Source organism: Trachypithecus francoisi, unplaced genomic scaffold (genome assembly GCF_009764315.1).
Source record: "Trachypithecus francoisi isolate TF-2019V2 unplaced genomic scaffold, Tfra_2.0 Lachesis_group3, whole genome shotgun sequence".
NCBI lineage: Eukaryota > Metazoa > Chordata > Mammalia > Primates > Cercopithecidae > Trachypithecus > Trachypithecus francoisi.
The window spans coordinates 85,130,342-85,142,226 of NW_022681468.1; positions in this window are offsets into that span (position 1 = coordinate 85,130,342).

Genomic DNA, 11,885 nt, shown 5'->3' on the forward strand with positions numbered 1-11,885 from the left:
GTCTCCTATGATCCTTTTTATTTCTACTGTATCAGTTGTAATATCTCCTTTTTCATTTCTGATTTTATTTATTTATTTGAGACAGGGTCTCACTCTGTCACCCTGACTGGAGTGCAATGGTGTGATCATAGTTCACTGCAGCCTTGAACTCCTGGGCTCAAGGAATTCCCCTGCCTCAGCTTTCCAAGTAGCTGGGACTACAGGCACAAGTCACCATGCCCAGCTAAGTTTTCTTTATTTTCTGTAGAGACAGGGTTTTCCTTTGTTCCCCAGGTTGGTCTTGAACTCCTGGTCTCAAGTGATCCTCCCACCTCAGCTTCCCAAAGTGCTGGGATTAGAGATGTGAACCACTGTGCCTGGCCTGATTTATTTATTTGAGTCTTCTCTTTTTTTCTTAATCTAGCTGAAAGTTTACTGATTTTGATTATCTTTTTAAGAAACAAACTCGTCATTTTGTGATACGGTTTGGATGTGTCCCCACACAAATCTCATCTTGAATTCCCACATGTTGAAGGAGGGACCTGGTGGGAAGTAATTGAATCATGGGAGCAGGTCTTTCCTGTGCTGTTCTTGTAATAGTGAATAAGCCTCACAAGATCTGATGGCTTTACAAGGCAGAGTTTCCCTGCACAAGCTCTCTCTTTGCCTGCTGCCATCTGTGTAAGATGTGACTTGCTCCTCCTTGCCTTCACCATGATTGTGAGACTTCCCCAGCCACATGGAACTGTAAGTCCATTAAACCTCTTTCTTTTGTAAATTGCCCATTTTTGGGTATCTTATCAGCAGTGTGAAAATGGACTAATATGTTTTGTTAATACTTTTTGTTTTTATAGTCTCTATTTCATTTATTTCCACTCTTATTTTTATTACTTTCTTTCTTCTACTAAATTTGAGCTTAGTTTGTTCTTGTTCTTCTAGTCTCTTGAAATGCAATGAGATATTAGGTTGTTTATTTGAGATCTTTCTTCTTTTTAGGCATTTATTGCTATTGACCTCTGCTGCTCATCTTGTAAATGTTTGTTTTGTGTTTTGGAGACAGGATCTCACTCTTTCACCTAGGGTGGAGTCCAGTGGTGTGATCATAGCCCACTGCAGACTCCAACTCCTGGGCTCAAGTTATCCTCCTGCCTTAGCCTCCTGTGTAGCTGAGACTACAGGTGTGTACCAGCACACACAGCTAATGCATCTCATAAATTTTAATATGTTGTGCTTCCATTTTCATTTGTCTCAAGATATTTTTAATCCACTGCCCCCCCTGGCTTTTTTAGAGATGGAGGTCTTGCTATGTTGCCCAAGCTGGTCTCAAACTCCTATGCTCAAGCAATCCTCCTGCCTTGGCTTTCCAAGGTGTTGGGATTACAAGTGTGAGCCACTGTGCCTGGCCTCTTAAATTCCCTTTTTAATTTCTTCATTGGCCCATTAGTTGTCTAGGAACATAGTATTTAATTTCCATGTATTTGTGAATTTTCTGAAATTTCTCTTGTTACGGATTTCTAGTTTTATACCATCGTAGGCAGAAAACACACTTGAGATAATTTCATTCTTCATAAATGTATTAAGACTTGTTTTGTGGTTTAATGTATGATCTATCCTGAAGAATGTTCTATGTGCACTTGAGAAGAATGTGTATTCTGCTATTGTTGAATGTATGTCAAATCTGTATATACCTGTTAAGTTTATTTGGTCCAGAGTGTAGTTTAAGTCCAATGTTTCCTTATTGATTTTCTGTCTGAATGATTTCTCCATTGCTTCAAGTGGGATATTGAAGTCTTCTATTATTACTGTATCACAGTCTATTTTTCCTTTCAGATCTGTCCGTATTTGCTTTATATATTTAGGAGCAGCAGTCCCCAGCCTTTTTGTCACCAGAGACTGGTTTCATGGAGGACAATTTTTCCATGGGTGGGGAGGGGGAGGACAGATGGTTTTGGGATAAAACTGTTCCATCTCAGATCATCATCAAGCATTAGATTCCATAAGGAGTGTGCAACCTAAATGCCTCACATGCACAGTTCACAATAGGGTTCACACTCCTATGAGAACCTAATGCCACTGCTGATCTGACAGGAGGTGGAGCTCAGGCAGTAATGCTCGCTCACCTGCTGCTTATATCCTGTTGTGTGGCCCAGTTCCTAACAGGCCACCCATGGGTACTGGTCTGTGGCCCAGGGGTTGAGGACCCCTGTTTAGGAGCTTTGATGTTGGGTGAATATACATTTACAATTGTTGTACCCTCTTATTGAATATTGAATTGACTTGTTTCATTACATAATGACCTTCTTTGTCTCTTTTTATAATTTTTTTTTTTAGATGGAGTTTCACTCTTGCCACCGAGTCTGGAGTGCAGTGGCCTGATCTCAGCTCACTGCAACCACCACCTCCCGAGCTTAAGTGATTCTTATGCATCAGCCTCCTGAGTAGCTGGGATTACAGGTGCCTATCACCATGCCCAGCTAATTTTTGTATTTTTAGTAGAGAAGGGGTTTCACCACGTTGGCCAGGCTGGTCTTAAACCCCTGACCTCAAGTGATCCATCTGCCTTGGCCTCCCAAAATGCTAGTGTTACAGGGGTTGCCGCTGTGCCTGGCCTTCTTTTTATAGTTTTGATTTAAAGTATGTTTTACCTGATATAAGTACAGCTACTCCTGCTCACTTTTGTTTTCACTTGCATGAAATGTCTTTTTCCATCCCTTCACTTTCAGTTTATGTGTCTTCTACAAGTGAGTCTCTTGTAGGCAGCATATAATTGGGTCTTTTTTAATTAAAAAAATCCATTCAGCCACTGTATGTCTTCTGAGTGGATAATTTACTACATTTACATTCAGGGTAATAATTGATAGGTTAGGACTTAACTGCCATTTTGCTAATTGTTTTCTGGTTGTTTGTGGATCGTTTGTTCCTTTCTTCCCCTTTTTTTATTTTCCTTTGGTGGTTAAGAGATTTCTGTAGTGGTATGTTTTGATTTTTTACTCTTTATTTTTTGTGTATCTACTATAGGTTTTTGCTCTGTGGTTACCATGAGGCTTATAAAAACTTCTAATAGTTATAACAGGCTATTTTAAGCTGATAATAACTTAACTTTGATTACAAAAAAAATACACTTTTACTCCACTTTCTCATTTTGCATTTTTGATGACACAATTTACATCCTTTTATATTGAATATCCCTTAATGAACTAATCAGCTATTATTGTTTTTAATAGTTTTGTCTTTTAGCCTTCATACTAAAGATACAAGTGACTTATATACCAAAATTACAGTATTAGAGTATTATGAATTTGACTATGTGCTTACTTTTATCAGTGAGTTTTATACTTTAATATGTTTTTGTGTTACTAATTTGCATCCTTTTCTTTCAGCTTAAATAACTCTTTTTAGCATTTGTTGTAAGACACATCTGGTGGTGATGAAATCCTTCAACTGAAATAACCTTTTTATAAAGATGAGAGATACTATAACGTATTTTTAGAATAATAGGAATAATCCTACAGAGGAAGAATTTGATGATGCAGAATAGAGAGGGTATAATCAGAGGAGCAAAATCTGTGAGTAAAGAAGAGAGATTGGAGTCTAGTATATAAATGGGGGGATTGGTCTTTGATAGTAGTGAGAAAAATTTATCTACTGTAATAGGTGAGAAGGTAGGCAGGCTACAGATCCAAGTAGTTTGATAGGTTTGGTAAGGGAAGATGAATCAGTTTTCAATTGGATTCTATTTTCCCAGTGAAATAAAGAGTGACTTATAAAATTAACAATAGTCTTTCCTAAAATGGAGATAATAGTGTTTGCTTCCAAGGGTTAATGTTTGTGCATGTAGACCCCCTAAAGTATGTAGGCCATGGCTAAATTTGCTGTACTGAAATCTTGACTAGGCTGAATAGCTCAGCAATAAACGAAACTCAGAACTAGTCAAGTTATACAAGATGCTTCGTATGTGTTTCATAACTATGTTGTATTTCTATGGCACAGAAAGAATACACGAATCTAGAATGCAGGTGTTGTTAGTTGTTGTGACTAAGTCTGATAAACACCCTCTCCCAAGGTCCCAAAAAGAAGAAAGATGTGCTGTTCTCTGCCCTTACTGATGAAGTCACTAAACTTTAGGTGCCATTCCATGAGTAACATGGGAAAGTCTGGGAAGCTGTTCCACTTTTTTCTCATTTTCAAAGTCCTCATTCTCTTACCCTCAAAGTCCTTGAACTTTGGCCAGCTCTTATAGCCTGTTCTAGCCTATGTGTTCACTTTGGAATTTGTCTTATAATTTGATTTGACACTATTTGTTGGGGAAAATGAATGGTTAAAACAGTGCATTAAATCAGTTACATCTTTTGTGTAATACGAAAAAGACAAACTTTTTTCTACTATGCTCTCAACATAACACTTCTGGAACAAGATATGTGAATTTTTCTTTCATACCAACCAATTCTTTGACATCAACTGGGTGTCTTACAATTTAATTCAGTCCTGACACTCTACCTGGGGTTAGGGTCAGATTTTACAAATTAAGTGCTCAGTCCCACAGACTTCAGATGCCAGTGGCAAGTCTGGATCTTTGGAATTTCTGACCAACTAGCTATAAATTGGAGGTTCCCTTGACCCCATCTCATGTTTGATAATTTGTTAGAGCAACTTCCAGAATCAGGTAAACACTTACTTAATGTTTACTGATTTATTAGCAAGAGTATTACAAAGTATATAGATGAACAGCCAGATGAAGAAGTACATAGGGCAAGGTATGGGGAAAGAGGCATGGAAGCTCCTTGTCCCCTGGGGGCACTCCACCCTTCAGCGTTCAGCAACCGTGAAGCACTCCAAACACCATTCTTTTAGGAATTTATGAAGGCTTTATTACATAGGCATGATTGATTCATTGGCCATTGGTGATCAACACAAACTTCAGCTCTTCTGCTCTCATGGTGGTGGCAGAAGCACTGGCTGAAAGTTCCAACCCTTTAATTATATGGTTGGTTCTCTGGCATCCAGCCCCTATCCTAAAGCTGTCCAGGCTTCAGCCACCAGTTATCTCCTTAGAATACAAAAGACACATCACTTTGGAGATTCTGAGGGTTTATTTCTTAAGTCACAGTATTCATCAATCCCTCTCGGTTCTTGTTATAATTCCCTTATGCTTGGAGGTCATATGGAAAAATGTCACATCCAATGTGGGAATCCTTATGACAATATCTTTGGGATGGCTCTCTAGTGGACTCAAAATTTGCAGTTGGTTGGGAGCCCGCTGCCTCAGCTGAGTGACCATTCCTAATATTGGGTAGGAACCTGTCTTCAGGTTAGGTTCTACCTATTGGTAGCTATTTTGCTCTCTGGAGTCACATAGGTCTTTATATATGGTGATCATTTTCATTTCATCAGGTTTTCTCTTCAGGCTAAACAACCACTAGAACAATGTTTTTCAATGTAGGTTCTTTTGCTTCAGGATCAACTAAAGATCTCAACATCTCTGGGATGGAGCTCCAGAATTTGCATTTTTAATTAACATACTAAGGGATTCCTCTGCACTCAAATGTTTTAAGACCATTGCACTAAACTATATTAAGTCTAGGGACCATACCATTCTTGCTCACCACTGTAATCCCCACACTTAGCGCAGTGCCTAGAATGTAGTGCTTGATAGTTATATATTGACTGACTGACTGAATGAATAGATGAATTCTGGCAATTGGTATAGATTATCTCTTGAGAAACCACGTTGCCTTTACCTTAGGGCAATGATTCTCAAACTCTTTGGTTTCAGGACCCCAAAGAGTTTATTATAGAAACTTCTAGAAAATACAAAACTATACAAGCACATTTGCTGTTAGCCATTAGAGTGATGATGTTATCACATGTCTTGTAGCCTCTGGAAAACTCCTCTGCATACTCAGAGTGAGAGTAAAATAGGCAAAATAAAACAAAACAAACAAAAAAATTTGGTATTAGGCAGGGTACCATGGCTCACACTTGTAATCCCAGCACTTTGGGAGACTGAGGCAGGCAGATCACTTGAGGCCAGGAGCTTGAGACCAACCTGGCCAACATGGCAAAATCCCATGTCTGCCAAAAAAAATACAAAAATTTAGCTGGGTGTGGTGGCGCATGCCTGTAGTCCCAGCTGCTCAGAAGGCTGAGCCATGAGAATCGCTTGAATCCAGGAGGTGGAGACGGCACTGAGCTGAGATTGCACCACTGCACTCCAGCCTGAGCAACAGAGCGAGATTGTGCCAAAAAAAAAAAAAAAAAAAGAAAAAGAAAAAGAAAAAAAAATCTTGGCATTATTATGAAAATAGTTTTGACCTCCTAGACTTCTTGAAAGGACTATACTACACTTTGTAAACTACTGCCTGAGGGGATATTTTGGCTGCAGAGGCAGAGTAAAATACAGTGGTTAAGATCATGAATTCCAGAGTAAAGTCACCTGGATACAAATTGGCTCTGTCGCTTACTAGTTATGTGATATTAGTAATCTGAGACATTACTCAACCTTCCTGTGCTTCATTTTTCTTATGTGTAAAACAGAGATGATAACAGTGCTTGCTTCTTATGGGTACTGTGAGGACTCAATGAGTTAAAACACTAAAATGCTTAGGGCAGTGCCAAATATATGTTAATACTAAGCATGACAAAGGTCTATGTAAATATTGTTATAACAATGTATCTTTATTATTATCATTATAGATACTACATGATTGTGCATAACTGTTATTACCCCAGGCCCCTTCTGAAGGCCTTTTCATGAACACAAACCACACTTGCAGCCCATTTGTCCTGCAACCCAGTGGCCAGCCAAAATCAGAGGCCACAAATTTGGACAGCAGTTCTCTTATTCCTTTTCTAAGTTCTTTTTAAACTCCCTGGCTCTGTGTTTTGCAAAAGCAACTTTACTGCAAAAGCAACTTTTAGTTTCTATCTTCTAATATAATTTTGTGGTGTCCTCATTCTCTTCCATTTTTGAAAGATGCTCCTCAGCTAGGCATGGTGGCTGGTACCTGTAGAATCAGCTACTTGGGAGGCCTAAGTGGGAGGATCGAGGCAAGAGGAACTCTTGGGGCCGGGAGTTCAAGGCTGCAGTGAACTACGACTGTGCCACTGAACTCCAGCCTGGGTGACAAAGGGTGACCCTGTCTTTAAAGCAAAAGGAACTTCTCTTCTACAATAATAACATCTTTGACTCTGCTAGACAACTATGCAAGACTTTTTTTTTAATTTCTTTTACCCCCTGCCCTTTGAACTACTATGCCGGGCCTATTTTTATTTAATTAATTAATTTATTTTTTGAGACGGAGTTTCGCTTTTATTGCCCAGGCTGGAGTGCAATGGCGTGATCTTGGCTCACGGCAACCTCCACCTTCCAGGTTCAAGCGATTCTCCTGCTTCAGCCTCCCGAGTAGCTGGGATTACAGGCATGTGCCACCATGCCTGGCTAATTTTGTATTTTTAGGAGAGATGGGGTTTCTCCATGTTGGTCAGGCTTGTCTCGAACTCCTGACCTCAGGTGATCTGCCCACCTCGGCCTCCCAAAGTGCTAGGATTACAGCCGTGAACCACTGTGCCCAGCCCTATTTTTCGTTTTTAGAGGCAGAGTCTCACCATGTTGCCCAGGCTGGCCTCAAACTCCTGGGCTCAGGTGATCCTCTCTCCTCAGACTCCTGAGTAGCTGGGACTATATATGGATGACACCGCACCTGGTCAGCATTTGTTTTCTTTACTTTTTAGAGATGTTGGCAGGGGGAGGAGTTCTTACTATGTTGCCCAGGCTGGTCTTGAACTACTGGCCTCAAGGGATCCTCCTGCCTCAGCCTCTCAAGTAGCTGAGATTACAGGTGTGAGCCATATTCCCAGCTCAGATTTTTAAAAAATGTCTAAGCACATGTTTACTGGTCTCTCTGAACATACTCCTCCTCACTCTTCCTCCTTCATTTTAATAGTTTCTAAATTGTTCGATGTTATTTATCTTTAAAACTCTTTCAATTTTCCCCCAACTAAAGGTTTCATTTAACCAGTAAGAAGAATTTTGGGAGCTAGGCACAGTGGCTCACGCCTGTAATCCCAACACTTTGGGAGGCATAGAGAGATGGATCACTTGAGGTCAGGAGTTCAATACCAGTTTGGCCAACATGTTGAAAACCCGTCTCTACTAAAAATACAAAAATTAGCCAGGTGCAGTGGTGCACACCTGTAATCCCAGCTACTTGGGAGGCTGAGGCAAGAGGATTGCTTGAACCTGGGAGGTGGAGGTTGCAGTGAGCCGAGATCATGCCACTACACTCCAGACTGGGTGACTGACCGAGACTCTGTCTCAAAAAAACAAAAGAAAGAAAAAAAGAGAGAATTTTTGGCTCAATATGTTGATAATATTGAGCTCAATATATATAAGAGAATCTTTTCTTTTTTTTTTTTTGAGATGGAGTCTCACTCTGTTGCCCAGGGTGGAAATCAGTGGCGCCATCTTGGCTCACTGTAAGCTCCTCCTCCTGAGTTGACGCCATTCTCTTGCCTCAGTCTCCCGAGTAGCTGGGACTACAGGTGTCCGCCACCACGCCCGGCTAATTTTTTTTTGTATTTTTAGTAGAGACGGGGTTTCACCATGGTAGCCAGGATGTTCTGGATCTCCTGACCTCGTGATCCACCCGCCTCGGCCCCCCAAAGTGCTGGGATTACAGGCGTGAGCCGCGGCGCCTGGCCAAGAGAATCTTTAAAAAAATATTTAAAACTCAGATTAAGAAAGTAATATATGGCCGGGTGCAGTGGCTCACGCCTATAATCCCATCACTTAGGGAGGCCGAGATGGGTGGATTGCATAAGTCCAGGAGTTTGAGACCAGACTGAGCAACATGGTGAAATCCCATCTCTACTAAAAATACAAAAAATTAGTGGGCATGGTGGCGTGTGCCTGTTGTCCCAGCTACCCAAGAGACTGAGGTGGGAGAATCACCTGAGCCCGGAGGTCAAGGCTGCAGTAAGCTGTGATTGTACCACTGGGTGACAGAGTGATCCCTTGTCACATACACACAAGTAAAACAAAATATAAAAATTAAAATGAAACAAAAAAAAAGAAAGTAATGTATATTCACTAGAGAAATTTTGAAAATATATTTTTAAAAAAGTAAATAAAACTCACTTATGATCACTCCATCGGAACATAACCACTAGTAACATATTGGCATATATTCTTTCAGTAGGTTTTTTCCTATGCAATGTGTGTATTTTTGCAACTAAATTGGGATCACTCAAATATAGTGTTTTGTATTAATAATATACAAATATATGACGGCCACTTCCCCTGTTTCATTAGATATTATTCTACAGCATGTTTTAAAAGTACTCAAGTAATCTAGGATTGCTGTAAAAAAATTAGAACATTAGTCTTAAACGACCACCCGTGGACAACTAGAGTAATTTGATATTTATCTTTACATCATTTTTTTCTGTGCATATACTTCTAGAAAAACAAGACTAACTATTTCTACTACAGATTTTTTTTTTTTTTTTTTTTTTTGAGACAGGGTCTCACTCTGTTGCCCAGGCTGGAGTGCCGTGGCACAATCTTGGCTCACTCCAACCTCCACCTCCCAGGCTCAAGAGAGTCTCCTGCCTTAGCCGCCCAAGTATCTGGGATTACAGGTGTGTGCTGCCATGCCCGGGTAATTTTTGTATTTTCAGTAGAGACGAGGTTTTACCATGTTGGCCATGCTGGTCTCGAACTCCTGGCCTCAAGGGATATGCTCGCCTTGGCCTCCCAAAGTGCTGGGATTGCAGGTGTGAGCCACTGTGCCCGGCCATCTACTGTTTTGTAAGATGCTTTTTTTTTTTCCCTGTGGTAAAATTCACATAATATAAAATTCATCATTTTATCATTTTAAAGTGCACAATTCAGTGTGGCATTTAGTACATTCACAGTGCTGTGCGACATCACCATTATCTATTGTAGTTCAATAAAATTTTCATCATTTTAAAATTCCATAGCCATTATAAGCATTCATTCTCCATTTTCTCCTTTCCCCAGCTCCTGCTAACCCTAATATGCTCTTCTATTTCCATGGATTTGTCTGTTTTGGCTACTTCATATAAACGAAATCATACAATATGTGGCTGTTTATGTCTGCTTTTTTCACTTAGCATAATATTATATAGGTTCATATATGCTGTAGCATGGTTAAATAAATACGTCGTTTCATCATATGGGTATATACCACATGTTGCTTATGCATTCATCAGTTGATGGATATGTGAGTTGTTTTCACTCTGCTATTGTGAATAGTGCTGCTATGAACATTCATGTGCAATTGAGCACCCATTTGGTATATACTTATGAATGGAATTGCTGGTCATATAGTAATTCTGTGCTTAACCTATTGAAGAACCACCAAACTATTTTCCACTGGGACTGCAGCATTCTACATTCCTACCAGTAATATATGAGGGTTCCAATTTCTCCACATCCTTGTCAACACTTGTTATTTTCCTTTTTTATTGAGATAGGATCTCTGTTGCCCAGGCTGGAGTGCAGTGGTGTGGTCATGGTTCATTGCAGCCTTGACCTCCCAGGCTCAAGGGCTCCTCCAACCTCAGCCTCCTGAGTAGCTGGGACTACAGGCACATGCCACCACACCCAGCTAATTTTAAATAAATTTTTATAGAGATGGGGGTCTCACCACGTTACCCAGGCTGGTTTTGACCTCCTAGGCTCAAACCATCCTCTCACCTTGCCTCCCAAATTGTTGGTATTAAATGCATGAGCCACCATGCTGGCCTATTTTCCATTTTTTAATAGCTCTTCTAGTGGGTGTGAAGTGGTAAAGTGGTATCTCATTGTGGTTTTGAATTGCATTCCCTACTCAACATCATTATCATGTCCTTGTTGGCAATTTGTATATCTTCTTTGAAGAAATGTCTATTCAAGTCATTTGCCAATTTAAAAATTGAATGCAGTATGCTTTTCACTTAAAAATATACTATGGGCTGGGTGCGGTGGCTTATGCCTGTAATCCTAGCATTTTGGGAGGCCAAGGTAGGTGGATCGCTTGAGGTCAGGAGTTCAAAACCAGCCTGGCCAACATAGCGAAACCCCCTCTCTACTAAAAATACAAAAATTTGCCATGTATGGTGGTGCACACCTGTAATCCCAGCTACTCAGGTGGCTGAGGCATGAGAATCGCTTGAACCCGGGAGGCAAAGGTTGCAGTGAGCCAGGATAGTGCCACTGCACTCCAGCCTGAGTGACAGAGTGAGACCCTGTCTCAAAAAAACAAAACAAAACAAACAAAAAAAGTCCGTTACTTTACTGTTGGATATCTAGACTGTTTGCCTTTGAAGCTTTTAAAATTAATCCTGTAATGTACATTTCAGCGAGTAACTCTTTGCACATGTCCAAGGTTATTCCTGGGAAAAGTTTTTTTTTTTTTTTGCTCCCAAGTTTCAGATATAATCAGTGTAATCCCCAACACAATACATCAAAGTGATTTTGTGCATTTAGAGGAGAACTATTTCCTGGTTAAGTGGAAAATTGTGTGGATGGCTTCTGGAAGGCCTTCATTGTAAGCAGCTTTATGGTGAAACATGTCATTTAGAAGTCTGGACCTCCTTTTTTAGTTTGCTATAATCTATATTCACTGACTATAGATTATTATAATTTTGTCTTTATTGATAAAATACAAATAAAATAAATAATATATAAATAATATATTTTGTCTTTATTGATTATTATAATAATCAGTACAAGTTTTACTCAGAGAAACTTGTATTGATTATTGGGACCCAGTTTCTTCCAGGGTTCTGGCTTATGTCTTCTGTCCCAACTAACATCTTGATTGAACAATGCCAGATGCTGGACATACAGCACTGCTCCAGTACCTCTGGATTTAATAAATACGAAGGGGGATCAAGTGTGA